The sequence below is a fragment of the Pinus tabuliformis genome, chromosome Q (genome assembly GCF_031772625.1).
Source record: "Pinus tabuliformis cultivar Carrire ecotype Pingquan chromosome Q, CPIR1, whole genome shotgun sequence".
Lineage (NCBI taxonomy): Eukaryota > Viridiplantae > Streptophyta > Pinopsida > Pinales > Pinaceae > Pinus > Pinus tabuliformis.
Genome location: NC_142296.1, coordinates 1,168,141,925 through 1,168,158,863, shown reverse-complemented (window position 1 = coordinate 1,168,158,863; position 16,939 = coordinate 1,168,141,925). Strand labels below are relative to the sequence as shown.

General features: G+C 41.3%; 1 protein-coding gene across 1 annotated transcript in view; it reads left to right on the top strand.

The window, feature by feature from the left end:
• Positions 1 to 16,939, top strand: part of LOC149223841 (psbP domain-containing protein 6, chloroplastic-like) — a 129,860-nt gene that overhangs the window by 11,420 nt on the left and 101,501 nt on the right. The window lies entirely within an intron of this gene.

Sequence of the window (16,939 nt, the reverse complement as noted above, 5' to 3'; positions counted from 1 at the left end):
GATGGGATTGGAGCATGGAGCAGGTCATGGGTGGAGCTATCTGGGTGCCCACATATATGGATATGTCTTAGCAATGGAGGTTGTTGAGATGGTGTTGTCGAGGACGACAACATTTTCAGAGTGGTGGAGGATGTCACGACCTTGAGTTGACAAGCGCCCACATTTGGTTAAAGGCGACTCGGAGGTGGACTTTCGGATGTGCGATGGGAGCGTACGATGGGTGAGTGTGTCGGGTGACCCGAGTTGGGCGTTCGAGCAGGCGCATGCCCGGGCAAGGTGCCCATGGGCGAGAGATGGAGTGTGCGGAACTGAAGTATGGAGATCGAGCGAGCGGGTGGCTAGCCGACATGAGTGGCAATTATACACATGCGATGGGGCAACGATATATAATTATACAAGTTGGGCCAACATACATATATGGGCAGGCCGACGTGTACATGGAGGATGGGCCGACCATGAAAGGTCGCAACCCTTGGTGTTGCCACATGGTAACACGCATATATATTGGAGTGAATGATGGTCATTTCAACCATCATCGAACTCAAACAAAGACAAGCACAAAACAATGAGAAAACAGGGTGAGCAAGCCAAAGCTATAGGCGAAAGTGCAAGGGTGCAGGACTGAAGTTAGCAAGGCAGAAGTTCGGGGTTTCTTTGGATTGGGCCAAGACACTTGACAGGTGGCTGCACTGCAGAACTATGTTGCAGGCAGGCAGACTGCCGCAACGTATTATAGTGGTTGGGTCGAATGCCGAGTGGGTGTCGGAGTTGTTTGGGTGGGCAGGCTGCGACCCGAGGCCGCTAAGGCAGACTTGTGCGCAGACAACACCCACGCTGCTGAGTAGCAGCGTTCGTGTGAACGATGGGCGTAGGGCACCAAAAGTTATAACAGGCGGGCCGAGAACTGTTCAGGCCTAAACGAAGGTGCGACAGAATGCCGAGAGGTGTGTGGTGAACCAAAAACGGTAGGTAGAAGTAGCAAGGCATGCCGAAGGTGCGGGTGAACCACAAACGGTGAACGATGGGTACGATAGTGCCAAAAAGTTCTGCGATTTGGGTAAGCGTGCACGGTGGCACAACTTAGAGAATTTGCAGGCACGGTTTTGTAAAATAAAGGTGTGCAGGCCAAGGCTTGTTGGCAACATCGAATTGTATAATTTTATGTATAATTGAATTACAGAATATATATATATATGTATATATATATATATATCGGGCATACTCTAACTTCTGGGAGTTGCCCCTCCCACTTATGATGATGTGTTGATGATTTCCATTGTGCATTTATATTGATGAATGGTTAATTGAAGAGTTTATTTCCGTTGCAATAATAACACTTGAAGTAATAATTAAGTGTTTGGTTAGGCGTAGCCTGTACACTTAAGTATTGGTGAAAAGAAAAAGTGTGGCGGTGCTGCACCTGCCTATGTGTGGTTGAAAGACTACCATCGGGATAGGGGTGTGACATTCTGCATCTAAACAAAGACGAAGAAGGGAAAAATCAAAGGAGAGAGAAGGTAATCAAAGCATAAGAAGAAAATTGAAGTTTCTACCCTACTACAACTCGTACGTGTTGAGAAATCAATGTTAGTAGAATTAGGGTTAGATTTCTCTTTCTTGATAATTACTTGTGAATTATGCTGGCTTCTTTTACTTATTTCTTATATTATCTTTCATTAAGCAATTACCAAATTATCTGTGTATGAAGATCACAAAAACACAAGACACAATATATAGGCACTCTGCTAAGGCAAAACCCCTATATAGGGGAAAACCCAGTCAAAATCTCTTCCTTCAATGGTTTTCTTGAGACTCTTCAACTTTGACACATACCTCCTCCAACTACCAAATCAACCTCCTCTTCCAACAACTTTGACCTAGAATTTCAACCTTGAAGCAGCAGATGGCAGTAGCAACAACAACTTCGACTAGATAAGGAAAACTTCGATCTCCTAGAGGAATCCAAATGAGAGATAGAGAGACAGCCCAAAGCTTCGATTTTCTCTTTTCCTTTCTCTTTCTCCAACTTCACACTTCTTTCAGCCTCCTTTCCTTCTTTGCACTTTTCCAGCTCTTTCTTCTGGATATCGAACTTATGAGAAAGTGAGAGAGTGCTCCAAATGAATTCGGGCTCCTTGTATATATAGGCTTGAGGTGAGGTCGAATTGCCTTGTTTGAGGCCGACTTGATCTCCTTGAGGTTGATTTGGTGTGGAAGTGTCAAATACCTAATTTGACTCCATAATAAATCTTTTTACATGATTCAAAAGCCCATAAGGGTCTCTTTAAATGGACAATGACTCTAATGACTCAGAATAAATCCTAGAAGTCCTCAATGGGGACTTTGACCTAAAACATGATGACCCAAGCATGAAACCCATGCTTTAATAAGTCATTGTGATAATAATAAAATTTTTCTTTTTCATTCTTTTGACAAGTACATTACATAATGACTCAAATACATTTATGAAGACCGAACCTAGTTACATTTTTCAACACTCCCTCTTAACTAGGGAGGTATTCATAATAACATATACAAGTACAAGGAAGATCTCAAACCATATGAACTATGAAGAGTTTAGGCACCACAATGCCATGGACTAGATTCCTGACCAGGGCAATCTATCCGAGTGGGATTGAGATGAACTAAAGCTTTCAGCCAGTCTAGGTACCATCAGGCTTACTTGCTAACCATCAACTGTTGGGTGTGGTTTTTATACCTATTTCCTACACTTTCTTTCCCCAATTTTGATTCTCTTTCCCTCCAAGCCAATGAAAACTTCACATGTTAATCGATTTTTTCTTATTATAAAAATCTATTTCGCCGTCATGTTATTTTGCCATTTTTGCTGAATATAACGATGCAATATTCCTTTTTGTGGCTAACTGGGGTAAGCATTGGAGAAGTCTTTTGGATCCTCTCCTTTTTTTCAGGTGTTGCTTGCGAGAATGAGGTTATGGAGTGAACAAGCTGCGCTGATCGGTCTCAGAGAAGGATGGAACAGATCGCTGTTACACTTTGTAAGCTGTTACATTCTGTATGCTGTTATAGGCGTTGTTGTTACACCACGTGCTGTTAAAGGTGACCGTTGTTACACCTCAGATGCCGTTACAAGGATGCTGTTACCTAGTGATTGCTGTTACATCCCAAACCGTCATTTGACCGCAGGATGCTGTTGCATCGTAGCTGGCAAAGTCGTGGGTACTATTCCATGCAACAGCTATCAGAAGTTATGAATTGTTTATTTAGAAAGTAACAGATCCAAACGGTTGTGATCTTAACCAATGTATTTGAATAGCATTTGTATTTAGGAACAGGTTATAACGATTTCTATTTTATGATCAGCATGAGAATCGTGAGATTCTCATGACTGATCTATTCCTGATTTTGGGTATGTAATAACTATAAGAGAAACTTAATCTCTCATGTACGGGGACGGCATAGAGAGCACTATTATTTTGATCTTGTAACTTTTAATTATTTTTAATATTGAAGACACTGTGGTGATGCTGTTACTGTTTCTCATTTGATTCTTTAACTAATCTCGTGTTCATTCTTGCGCCCCTGCTAGGGAGGAAGGACCCTCCTCTTTAGCAGGGACTACAGCGGTAGAAGTAGCTATATATTATTGTTTCTTTTATTGTTTGTATGGTTTTCTGCTGTTGCTGTATAAATTGTAGAATATATCTGCTTTAGTTCTAGAATTATGTTATGTTGTTACATTGATTTGATTAAGCAGTATGGTAGTTGACCAGCTAGTGTAGTTATTAGTTCAGTGTGTGGCGCGCCCTTGCTCTGGTAATCGTGAAGTGTGATTTCATTTCTGTAGAGTGTTTTAATTTCTACATGAATGATTTAATTTCTGCAATTGATTCAACAACATTCTTTACTGTTTCTATTTTTATTCTTGGCTATAGTGTATCGGCATAGATAGTGCAAACTCCATTGAAACAACAAGACCTACCCTGGGTTGACAATTAAATGGTTGCAGTCTTGGTCAATTAGGATTGATTAAAACAACACTACATTTTGGCGTCGTTGCTGGGGATGGCAGTTGACGATACAGTCAACCAAGTTGTTTGTTTGATGATAGAGTGTTCCTAGTCCACAATCGTTGGGCAGTAAGACGAGAGGTAAGAACCTGCACATCGCTCTAACATACCTGGGCGGGCTCACCATTGTGATCACTAGGGCACTTAGGGTGTGGCATTTTGGTGTTTTTTTAAAGCGTGTCTTCAACTCTTCAGTTGCTGGGCGGTAAGACGAGAGGTAAGAACCTGCGCATCGCTCTAACATACCTGGGCGGGCTCACCACTGTCGAAGACTGAGACACTTAGGGTGTGAATTAATACACATAGGGTCCATGTGTGCAACTGTAGGAATTATATAAATACCAAAAATACCCCCCACTCTAATTAGTCATAGGAAAAACAGGTCGTAAAAATGAAAGGAAGAGTGTAGATTTGGGAAGGAAAACATTTATCCATGAACTGATCTCAAAGGCAGAAAAAGAACAGTCAAGTTCTCAAAGGGACGTAAGGAAAACAGGGCCATGAAACGCTGTTACTCTTATAACAAGGACAGAAACCTCCGATTCCTTTGTCTCGGGGCCATACCATTCTAAAGCTAGTGAAAATACTCCCAAGATTAAGCATCCAATTCAGGAACAACAGGGGGAAGCTAGTAACCAGAACCTTAGGACTGAGGGACAAGGGGAAACTGAAGGGGGACATCAAAAACCTGAAACAGGAGAGCACCTATTGGTTTATCAATATCCAGATTCAGGCAGTGCAGTGAAACAACTAGCCTTGAAGTCACTTGAGCCATCAATTTCACCTGCAAGACAATCACAAGAACAGTTTGAAGAACGTCTGTTACAACAAGGATTAGAAGGGTTAGCAATGGGGGACAACAATAACAACAACACTAAAACATATGCTACTGTCACCACCTTTGAGTTCCCAATTGGGGATATCAGAGGCGAGGCTCCCATGAAAAATATTCCTTTATCATCCTTACCATCCTTTCAAGGAATGACTATAGAAGACCCTGACACCTTCTTATTTGAATTTGATGTCTTATGCAAGAGTTATGACTATGTTTCAGATGCTCAGAAATTAAAATTATTTCCTGCTACTCTAAAAGGAGCAACCCTGAGATGGTTCATGGGGTTAGGCTCTGCTTCTATTCGAACATGGAGCGATATGAAGGAGACATTCTTATCAAAGTATCAAGACTATTGCAGAACCAGGGACTTAAGAGAGGAAGTATTCAGGATGACACAAAAGGAGGATGAGAGCCTGGAGGACTACGTAGAGCAGTTTCACTATAATTTGCAGAGGTCTAAACACAGTGATTTAGATCACGAGATCTTGAAGACCATATTTATAAGAGGAATGAGGGACCATTGCCTTGATACCCTGAATCTACTAGGAAAAGGGGACATATCTTAGGAACCATTCGCCGAAATTGTAAAGCTCTGTCTAAGATTCTTTAGAGGATCGTCGAAGGGAAGAAGCACAATTCGAGATGCCTCTGCCCGAATACAAAAATCTGCAAGTGGAGGAGTAACTAGAGCAGAGATCGGGAATTCATTGACTAACATTTTAAATATTAATAATAAAAGTAATATTTATTGACATCCTCGGTGCTCTATCTGCCCAGATAACGACAACACAAATCAAGAAGACACAAGGAGAAGCTGATACACCTCTGGCTGTGTTCTGTTCGAATTGCCAAAAGAAACATCCCTTGAGGGAGTGTGAAATGAACAACATCAGCTTGTGCAATATTTGTGAGCTGGAACATTCTACAGGTCAATGTTCGGAGCTTCCCAGACTGAAAGCAGTACTTAGAGAGTTGAGTGAAGAAGTTTAGTCCTCTTATTTCATCGCACCTAGGAGACCATGGCAGCCATGACCTCCAGGTATGTCCCAAGATTTTTCTTCTTTTAATTCATGGAATAATGCATATAACACTCAACAATATCCATGGAAATACTTTGCTCCTTCTCTAGCATAGTTTCCTTCGCCCTGGAACCAGTGGTCCCCCTGTCCCTCTATTCAATATCCTCCATCTCAACCATACCCTTGGAATTAGAACTGGAGGGGGAATGCCCAGAGTACAGCCCCACCTGGATTACCAATGCAGCAATAGCTACAATTGCCCCCTTTCCAAACTCCTATTCCTACACCGCCTGTGCGACCCCAACTACCTGTGCAACCTAACCCTAACCCGAATAATAAAGCAGCCCAGAGCATAGAGGCTTCGACTACCTTCTAGACTTACCTTATCACTCCCGTTGGACTTAATGAAATTCAACTATGGTCGAGTAAGGTAATTAAACCAAATCACTCCCCTATCATTACTGAGGAGGAATGTGAACCTTCTAGAGGAGGTATAGTAGATCTTGAGGCAGCTGTTACACCTGTAATAACCGATACAGAGCAAACTGTTACGTCTGTAACAACCAACCTGAGAAGAACTGTTACTCCTGTAACAACCAACTCGGGTAAGGCTGATACACCTGTAGCAGCCGACTCAACTGTTATGACTCAGAATCCTTCATATCCTCAAAGATTAATTGAGACTGGAATGACCTCACAACCTGAATCCGATTTCCTTAGGGAGTTGCAAAACCTGCACGTACGAATTCCTCTGCTACAAGCTCTTAAAGAAGTACCTATTTATGCCAAAACAGTATGAGATCTGTGCATTAAGAAACCTAGAAGGAAGCCTAAGGACCTTGCTACCATACACGTGATGGGGAAATTGTTCGAATTAATGATTGCTCAGCCTCTTCTAACCAAGTATAATGATCCGGGAAACCCTACGGTTACTGTCTATATTAATGACAAACCCATAACTAATACATTGATTGATCTTGGGGCTGCCATTAATGTGATGACAAAGGACCTCTTTACCACCCTAGGGTTACATGGGCTTAGACATACGCCTACTGTACTTGAATTAGTAGATAGGTCCCGTGTTAAACCTGAGGGGGTATTAGAAGACATAGTAATCACAATAGCTTCCTGGAGGTATCCGGCTGACTTTCTTATCTTACAGACCAAATCCAACCTGGGGGGACATCCTTTGATCCTAGGGAGACCTTGGCTGGCCATTGCAGATGCATTTATAGGATGCAGATCTAGATCTATGATGATCTCAGATGGCTAGGCTATAAAGAACCTTAATCTTTACCCCCAAAAACCAAATATGGATTTGAACAATCCTTGGTGGGATGAATTTGAGCCTAAATTGGATCTTTCCCTACCGCTCCTCACTCTAGGAAAAGCCTAGTATTTCAAGGATGAGACAAAAGATGATATCATTAATGGCTTTATTAGTAACTCGCTTTCTGTCGCTTCTATTGAAAATTCAAAGGAGGAAGAGGAGGTAGAAGATATAAACTTTGAACAAATGAGAACCACTCCGCATACTGACAGCAGTCCAGTCAAAATAGAACTAGGAAAGTATTTGAACATTAACCCCAACCTGACTGCTGAGCAAAACAAACTGCTGTTACAAAAATACAAGAAGGCATTTGCATGGGACTATACGGATATGAAAGAGATTCATCCCAACCTGTGCACTCACCGCATTTATTTGAAAGATGGCTGCAAACCAATTAGACAACTGCAACATCGCATGAACCCTGCGCTAAAGGAGGTAGTGAAGGAAGAATTACAAAAACTCCTGAGTGCTAACTTTATTTATCTGATATCTGACAGTCAGTGGGTGTCTCCACTTGTCATTGTTCCTAAGAAGAATGGCAAGTGGAGAGTCTGTGTGGATTACAGAGAACTCAATAAGGCCACTCAAAAGGACCATTTTCCTTTACCATTCATAGATCAGGTCCTTGACACCCTTTCTAGGAAAAAGTTTTTTTCATTTTTAGATGGGTTTAGTGGCTACAACCAGATACAGATTGCCCCAAAGGATCAGGATAAAACAACCTTTACTTGCCCTTGGGGAACTTTCGCATACAGAGTACTCCCTTTTGGACTTTGCAATGTGCCAACAACTTTTCAGAGGGCAATATTGGGAATTTTTTTTGATTTGTTGAATGACTGCCTTGAAATCTTCATGGACGATTTTACACCTTATGGTGATGCTTTTGAAACAGCATTAGCTAATTTAGAAAAAGTGTTGGAACGTTGTGTACAAACTAATGTTGCTTTGAGCACTGAAAAATGTCACATGATGATGACTGAAGGGATTGTGCTAGGACACTACATTTTTGCTGACAGGATCAAGGTAGACCCTGCTAAAATAGAGGTAATTCTGAAAATTCCAACTCCCAAGACGCAAAAAGAGGTACGTAGTTTCTTGGGACATGCAGGGTATTACAGAAGGTTTATAGAGAATTTTTCAAAAATTGCATCGCCATTGTTTTCTTTACTCATGAAAGATGTAGACTTTTTGTGGATAGGAAAGTGAGCAGCCTTTTTGACGCTGAAACGATGTGTATCAGCAGCTCCGGTTTTACGTGGACCTAATAGGGAATTGCCGTTTCACATAGTTACAGATGCATATGATATTGCTGTAGGTGTTGTTGGAGGACAAGAAACCTTATGCTATTTATTACATAAGCAAGAATTTGACTCCAGCTGAGTTCAATTACACAGTGACCGAGAAGGAATTCTTACTGGTAGTGCATGCCATCAATAAATTTCAACATTATATCACTAAGCATCAAGTATTTTTACACACTGACCACTCTGCCATTCGTTTTCTAATGAATAAGCCAATTACCAATGGTAGAATTACACGCTGGTTATTGCTGTTATAGGAATTTGATATCACAATTGTCGATAAACCTGGAAAAGATAATGTAGTAGCTGATTTTCTTTCTAGGTTAACTATTGATGACAATTGCATTCCTACTGAGGATTCTTTCCCTGATGAATATCTCTTTGCTATTTCTACTTACTCACCATGGTATGCAGATATAGCCAATTATCTTGTTACAGGGAAGTTTCCACAATATTTGTCCTCCAAGGAAAAGAGAAAGATCATACAACAAAGTGCTACCTATACTTGGATAGATGGGAATCTCTATCACACTAGACCAGATTTCCAAATCAGATGTTGTGTTAGGGAAGATGAGATCTTTGACATCCTTAAGGCTTGTCATGAGGAACCTTGTGGAGGGCACTTCGCAGACAAGCGGACAAGATACAAATTCCTTTCGACAGGATATTATTGGCCAACAATATTTCAGGATGCCAAGAAGTTCGTGAAAGGATGTGATAGTTGCCAAAGAATGGGCCAACCGCTGCAATCAGATGAGATGCCATTACAACCTCAAATCGTCTTAGAACCTTTTGAGAAATGGGCCTTGGATTTTGTGGGACCAATTAATCCTTCATCTAGACATAAATCCTACATTTTGGTCTACACCGACTATGTCACAAAATGGGTTGAGGCAAAAGCACTAACCAAAGCCATGGAGTAGGCTGTTTTAGACTTCCTGTTTGAAGACATCTTCGTCCGTTTTGGTATACCTAGGGAGATAGTGACAGATGGAGGGCCCCAGTTTACATCCCATATGATCCAAAAGTTGGTTGAAAAATATAAAATCCATCATAGAATCACAACACCTTATCATCCACAAGTGAATGGCCAAGTGGAAAGCACCAACAAAGTCATTGAGGGGATTCTTACCAAGACTGTGGCTAGTCACTGAAGGAATTGGGCTGATAAACTTCCAGAAGTGTTGTGGGCATATAGAACTACGTGGAGGAATACTACGGGATTCTCACCATACGAACTTGTGTATGGTAAAAATCCCTTATTCCCTATTGAGTTCGAAATCAAGACATTGAGAACAACATTGCAAGTGAATTTGGATCTGGCTACAACACAAAAGCAAAGGTTGAACCAGCTCAATGAATTCGAGGAGAAACGGTTCGCTGCTATCTAGCAAACAAAGATTATCCAGCAGCAAAGAGCTAAGTGGCATGACAGGTTCATCAAGAAGAAGTTTCCAAAAGGAGATTGGGCTCTCTTATATGATTCAAGATTCAATTATTTCAAGGGTAAGCTTTGCACAAGATGGCTAGGTTCCTATGATGTAGATGCAGTCTTTGACAATGGGACTGTGAATTTGGTTACCATTGATAGTGCGAGGACACCATTGCTTGCAAATGGGCACCGTCTTCGGTTATATCATAAACTTGCTTCAAGGGATTCATTTGTTAACATTGTCACGAATTCGGATCTTCAGATTATAGGAGCAGGGGAAACCCCCATGTGCTGCCAAAATTCTAATTTTTCAATAAGTGTAACAACTGAAAACCAACCTCTGTCGACGGTTGTTACACCTTATATATACATATATATAAACAAAAAAAAGAAAATAAAACAATCTGGCTGTGAAAACCTTTTTCGGGCGCAGACAGACAATTTCTGTAGCAGTTGAAAACCACTCTGTGGCGGCTGTTACACACTCTATAACAACATTTGTTATTTCAAGTATATCCTACAATAATGCTATCACACGACTGTGTTTTTCTTTGCTTTTATCTTTTGTGGAAATCAATAATACATAACAGTCGTCTTGGCTGTTACATCTGTAATAGCCGACGACTTCTAGAAATAATCCAAGTAAATTATTTATTGTGATACACAGCATGCATCACCATGATTCGGGAGCAGTTGCCTTGACTGCCAGAATTAAATTTGCGCACCTCGTCACCAATGTCTTCTCTCCACATCACACCAGGTACGTCATAAAATGGTAATATCGCTATCCTCTTTTATTTAGTAATTATGGCAATCTAATGCGATATCCCTTTTGACGGTCGAGGTCGGTTGTCACATTTAAGCCAGGGGGGACGAATTACATGATGACATGACCTTTGCATGACCTGTGAGCATTTAAAAACCACAACCAAAGCATGATGATCTTGTAATCATTATCATTTAATGATCGATCATGCCAAAAAAGGGAATTGTACCTTAAACTAGACCTCCCATAACTTAGCATTAATAAGGAAATGTTACTGCGCAGTACGAATCCTGACTGCAAATCCTGATTTGAAATTCCTGCCTGCGTCACCCTACCATTTACCCACTACTGAAGCGTTGCATCCTCATTCAGAGTTCTCAGATAGAAGTGGAGGAGAACAGTTGCAGGGCTAGAACAACTGAGTATTGTGCCGACCGCTTCGGAACTTCTCAAGGGGGAGAAGAGAGGAGAACAACATTGAACTTGTGTAGCAATGGGTGGGGCAGCAATTCGACATGAACCAGGATCAACAGAGGCATTGGAAAACTACCTCGAAGCATGCCAAATTTTTAAAGACACAGGCTGGTTTGAGTTTTTCCAAAGGCTGGAAGGATCAGACGGGGCAATTGCTATGGAATTCGCGAAGAATTTAAAGAGGAATCAAATGGAGGTCAGGGGATTAAAGTTGGAAGTTACAAAAGAGGTAATTTCCCGTGTGACGACATTACCAACAGAGGGTAAAAGGTGGTTTAACAGAAAAATTAATGACCCCTCCTTGAAGGAGGATTTTCTCCAAGGGGAGGAACGATTGGTGAAGAAAGGAAGGGGGATTGACAGGTTGTCGCTTCCCCAGCCATGGGCTGATGTCGCCCTTTACCTCATCAAGTATATTACCTGTGAGGGAAGGGCAACAATTGTATTCAATTACCACTTCCCGTTGCTAAACCACCTCCGACATCGACAGTTGATAAACCTCCTGTACTTTTTGCTGGAAAATATTAGGCATATGGTCGCGGCCGTGAAGACAACTGTGCATCCAGAGACTTGCATCACAAACCACGGCCTCATCAAGCTAATTGTGTTGGACGCCCTAAGTCACCAGGGCAGGAGTTGGGAGGAATTCATGAGAAAGAAGGCTAGGACTACTCGTAGGAAGCAAACTGGGATGTCTGAGGAAGCTCCAGCGGAAACCAAGGAGTAACCCCAACCCTCGAAAGTAAGGGCTGGAAAGAGACCAGTTGACAAGCCAATTGGTGATAAGCGGCCAAAACAGAGAATAAGGGTTAGCGGGCACCCAGAGTCCCCATCCATGTCTAAGAAGAACAAGGAGGCAGTAAGGCAGGAAGATGAAGAGCAGGCTCGGCCGGAGGAACCTTCCTCACCAGGTAAGAACGAGACCCAATCCTTGCTGCTTAAAATTGAAAGTTTAGAAAGAGAAAATGAAAAGCTAAGGAAGCAGTTAGCAGAGGATAAGGTAGAGGCAAGGGCCCCAGGGTTAGATACTTTGGCTGAGGCTGTAGATAGGGCTGGGGAGGAAAATGTTCCGGGTGCTGTGTGCACAGCCTGTGCTAAGGAGCTAGTGGCAGCGGGGTATAGAGTCTGTGTAGTGGACACCATTTTGAGGGAAACACAAATTGAGTCCTGGGAAGATGACACACAAAAACCCGTTGAAGATGCTACTATTACACAAGAACCAACAGCTGAGATGGAGCATTCCACAGAAAGTAATTTGGTAGCTGATACACAGGAACCCTTGGTTGACACTGCTGTTACACAAGAACCAGTAGTGGAAACAGAAACTAACCAAGGGGAAAAAGAAGAAGCTGATATACATGAACCTGTGGTTGACACTGCTGTTATACAAGAACCAGTGGTCAAAACATAAGCTCACTAAGGGAAAAATGATACACAAGAACCTATGGATGACATTGTTGTTACACAAGAACCAACAGTGGAAGTGGAAGCTGATCAGAGAGAAAAAGAAATTGTTACACAAAAATCCATTGATGATGCTGCTATTACACAAGAACCAGTAGCCGAAATGGAGCAGTTTCACCCTCAGGAGGTTGTTACACCTTCAATTGTTAGTGCATGTAGGAGAACACTGGGTCCTCATGAAGGATCGTGTTCTGAAAGAATGTTGTTGATACCAGAGTTACAGAAATGGAAGCAATTGACGCTCTCTCTATAAGAGGGAATGATCTCGCTCGAGGCACATAAAAAGATGATGGATTCACTTGGGGAGAAATGGTTAAAGGAAGAGTGGGAGAGAGAATGGAAAGAGTGGAGTCACGAGGAAGCTATGAAGAAGAAGGACAAACAGCTGCAACCGTTACAACGACAGGTTCTAGATCTAACAATGATAAGACAAAGCTTTGTAAGCTTGCCTTGAACTTGCTATGATGCAGGCGGCCTTCCCCATCATATCCAGTGTTCCTTTGGGAACGTTATTATTTGTTTCAGTTAAAAGCAGTCTTTGAGAACAAACCTTATTTGGGTTCTTCTACCCGTACTTTTCTTGAAATTTTTCGTACTTGTGATTTTGATGAACAAAGCTTACTTTGTGAGCTGTTTTTGCATAACATAATGTGTGAATATGTCAGTACCAAGATGGTGGCAAGTGTTTTCTCCTATATGGGGGATTTGTAGTTGCGGGCCTTCCTTTCTTTTATGAGGAACCAAATCGAATGGCATCTGGCCATGAAATCAGCTGAGACCAATGAAGAAAGGGCAACATTATGGATCAGAGAAGAACCAAGAATGGTTTATGAACTAAGACGTGAGTTTAAGTTGTTCTTGAGTACCCTGGGGATCAGGGAACAATCAACCACTTATAGAAAAAGGATTGTGGGGATTTGCCTCAATTTGTATGCACAAATGAAAAGTCGAGCGCTAACAGGGTGCCTTAAGTGCACCGAGGCTTGTAGTGCTGGATTACAAGAAGGAGATCCTTTTGAGTACAGGAATTTCGTGGCTGTTGTTACACGAGTACTCGAATATGCTCGAGTGGTGCAGACATTGGGAGCATTCTGGATCGGACTTAGATTCAAATTTCCTCTGATTTGGTTACTGGTGGAAGAATACCAATCGGATTACCACTTGTGCGACTATGAAGAAGAATCCTGGCTGCGACAGCTAATGGCTACTCAGGGGTACAGGGCTCCTGGTGAAGACACTGTTGGTGCCTATAATTTTACAGACTTGCATCAGGGGTATAGCAGGAGAAGCTAAGGTTTTGCATGGGGACATGCAATTGCTTCAGTTGGGGGGATATGTTGGGTGTGGTTTTTATACCTATTTCCTACACTTTCTTTCACACTTTTGATACTCTTTCCTTCCAGACCAATGAAAACTTCGCATGTTAATCGCCTTTTTCTTATTATAAACAACCTATTTGACCGTCATGTTATTTTGCCATTTTTGCTGAATATAACGATGCAATATTCATTTTTGTGGCTAACTGGGGTAAGCATTGGAGAAGTCTTTTGGATCCTCTCCTCTTTTTCAGGTGTTTCTTGCAAGAACGAGGTTATGGAGTGAACAAGCCACACTGAGCAGTCTCAGAGCAGGATGGGACAGATTGCTGTTACACTCTGTATGTTGTTACAGATTGCTGTTACACTCTATACGCTGTTACAGGCGTTGCTGTTACACCATGTGCTGTTAAAGGTGACCGTTGTTACACCTCGGATGCCGTTACAAGGATGTTGTTACCCAGTGATTGCTATTACATCTCAAACCGTCATTTGACCGTAGGATGCTGTTGCACCGTAGCTGACAAAGTTGTGGGTACTATTCCATACAACAGCTATCGGAAGTTATGAATTGTTTATTTAGAAAGTAACATATCCAAACGGTTGTGATCTTAACCAATGTATTTGAATAACATTTGTATTTAGGAACAAGTTATAATGATTTCTATTTTATGATCAGCATGAGAATTGTGAGATTCTCATCATTGATCTATTTCTGATTTTGGGTATGTAATAACTATAAGAGAAATTTAATCTTTCATGTACGGGGACGACATAGAGAGCACTGTTATTTTGATCTTGTAACTTTTAATTATTTTTAATATTGAAGACACTGCGGTGATGTTGTTATTGTTTCTCATTTTGGTTCTTGAACTAATCTCGTGTTCATTCCTGTGCCCCTGCTAAAGAGGAAGGACCCTCCTCTTTAACTGGGATTGCAGTAGTAGAAGTAGTTGTATATTATCGTTTATATGGTTTTCTGCTGCTGTTGTATAAATTGTAGAATATATCTGTTCCAGTTTCAGAATTATGTTATTTTGTTACACAGATTTGATTAAGCAGTATGGTAGTTGACCAACTGGTGTAGTTATTAGATCAGTGTGTGGTGCGCCCTTGTTCTGATAATCGTGAAGTGTGATTTCATTTGTGTAGAGTGTTTTAATTTATGCATGAATGATTTAATTTTTGCAATTGATTCAACAATGTTCTTTACTGTTTCTATTTTCATTCTTGGTTGTAGCGTATCAGCACAGATAGTGCAAATTCCATTGAAACAACAAGACCTACCCTGGGTTGACAATTAAATGGTTGCAGTCTTCCTCAATTAGGATTGATTAAAACAACACTACACATCAAGCCACGGATCTAGGTGCATATCTAAGGTCAGAGCTACAGGACCAATGCCACCCTTCCTACTTTGAGATCCAAACATCAACACATAGTGCCAGTCAGATGTCCTCCTAGGCAATGTGTCTCACACACAAAGCCTCAACAAATCTCTCCCAAACTTCTATCATCATCAACAAGATCAATAATATCAGCTAAACCAAGCATGCTTCTAAGATGTTCAAACTTCTTATTAGGAAGAGACTTTGTTAGTATATTAGCTACTTGATTTTCTGTTGGGACATATTGTAGTTTCACGATCCCATCCTGCACCAAGTTCCTAATGTAGTGGAACTTATTGTTGATATGCTTCGTCCTAGCATGAAACACGGGATCTCCAGACATCTTGATGCAACTTTGATTATCACAGTTTATCACAGTAGGATCCAGAGGCTTCTTGAACAAATCTGTCAAAAGCTTCCTCAACCATACAACCTCCTTTCCTACTTCACATGTAGCCACATACTCTGCTTCAGCACTACTTAAAGCAATGAGATCTTGCTTTCTACTCATCCATGAGATCATGGTAGATCCCAAACTAAAGCATCCACCTATAGTGCTTCTTCCATCGGTCTCACTGCCACCCCAATCAGAATCTGTGAATCCAATCAGCTTGACTTCCTTGCTATCATACTTTAGGCAGTGATGTATAGTGCCACAAAGATATCTCAATATATGCTTGGCAGCTATCCAATGATCATGACGAGGCTCCAACTGAAACTGACTAAGAATGTTCACAACAAAGCATATATCTGGCCTAGTATTTACCAGATACATCAGAGAACCCACCAATTGACGATAAGAGGTAGGATCTACAAGACTTGAGTCAGAGCTCCTCAACTTCTTGAGATTGGTGATCATAGGAGTAGTCATGGGCTTGGAATCCATCATCCCAAATTTCTGCAACAACTTGATGATATACTTTCCTTGCCCCAAATATATCTCCCTAGGCTTTTGCCATACTTCCAGACCTAGGTAATAGTGCATCAGTCCTAGATCCTTCATCTCAAATTCAACTGCCAACATCTTCTTGCATTCTTGTATTCTTCGTTCCACACCTGTAATGAATAGATCATCCACATATAGTAGAATAATGATTGGCTCATTATCCACAACCTTGATGTAGAGATTTGGATCAACAAAACTCTTCACGAACCCAATTCTTAGAAGGTATGCATCCATTCTTGCATACCATGCCCTAGGAGCTTGCTTCAAACCATATAAGGCCTTCTTGAGTCTACAAACATGAGTATCTTTGCTATTTACTTCAAAGCCTTCGGGTTGCTCAATGTATACTTCCTCATCGATGGTCCCATTCAGAAATGTTGTCTTCACATCCATTTGATGGATATTCCATCCCATTGTAGCAGCCAATGAAACCAAAGATCTAATGGTAGTATACCTTGCAGTGGGTGCAAAGGTTTCTTCATAATCTATGCCTTCCTTTTGAGAGAAACCCCTTGCAACAAATCTAGCTTTGTATTTGTCTATACTTCCATCAACAATGTGCTTGATCTTGTAGATCCATTTGGAGGTGACAACCGATTTGTCACTAGGTCTAGGA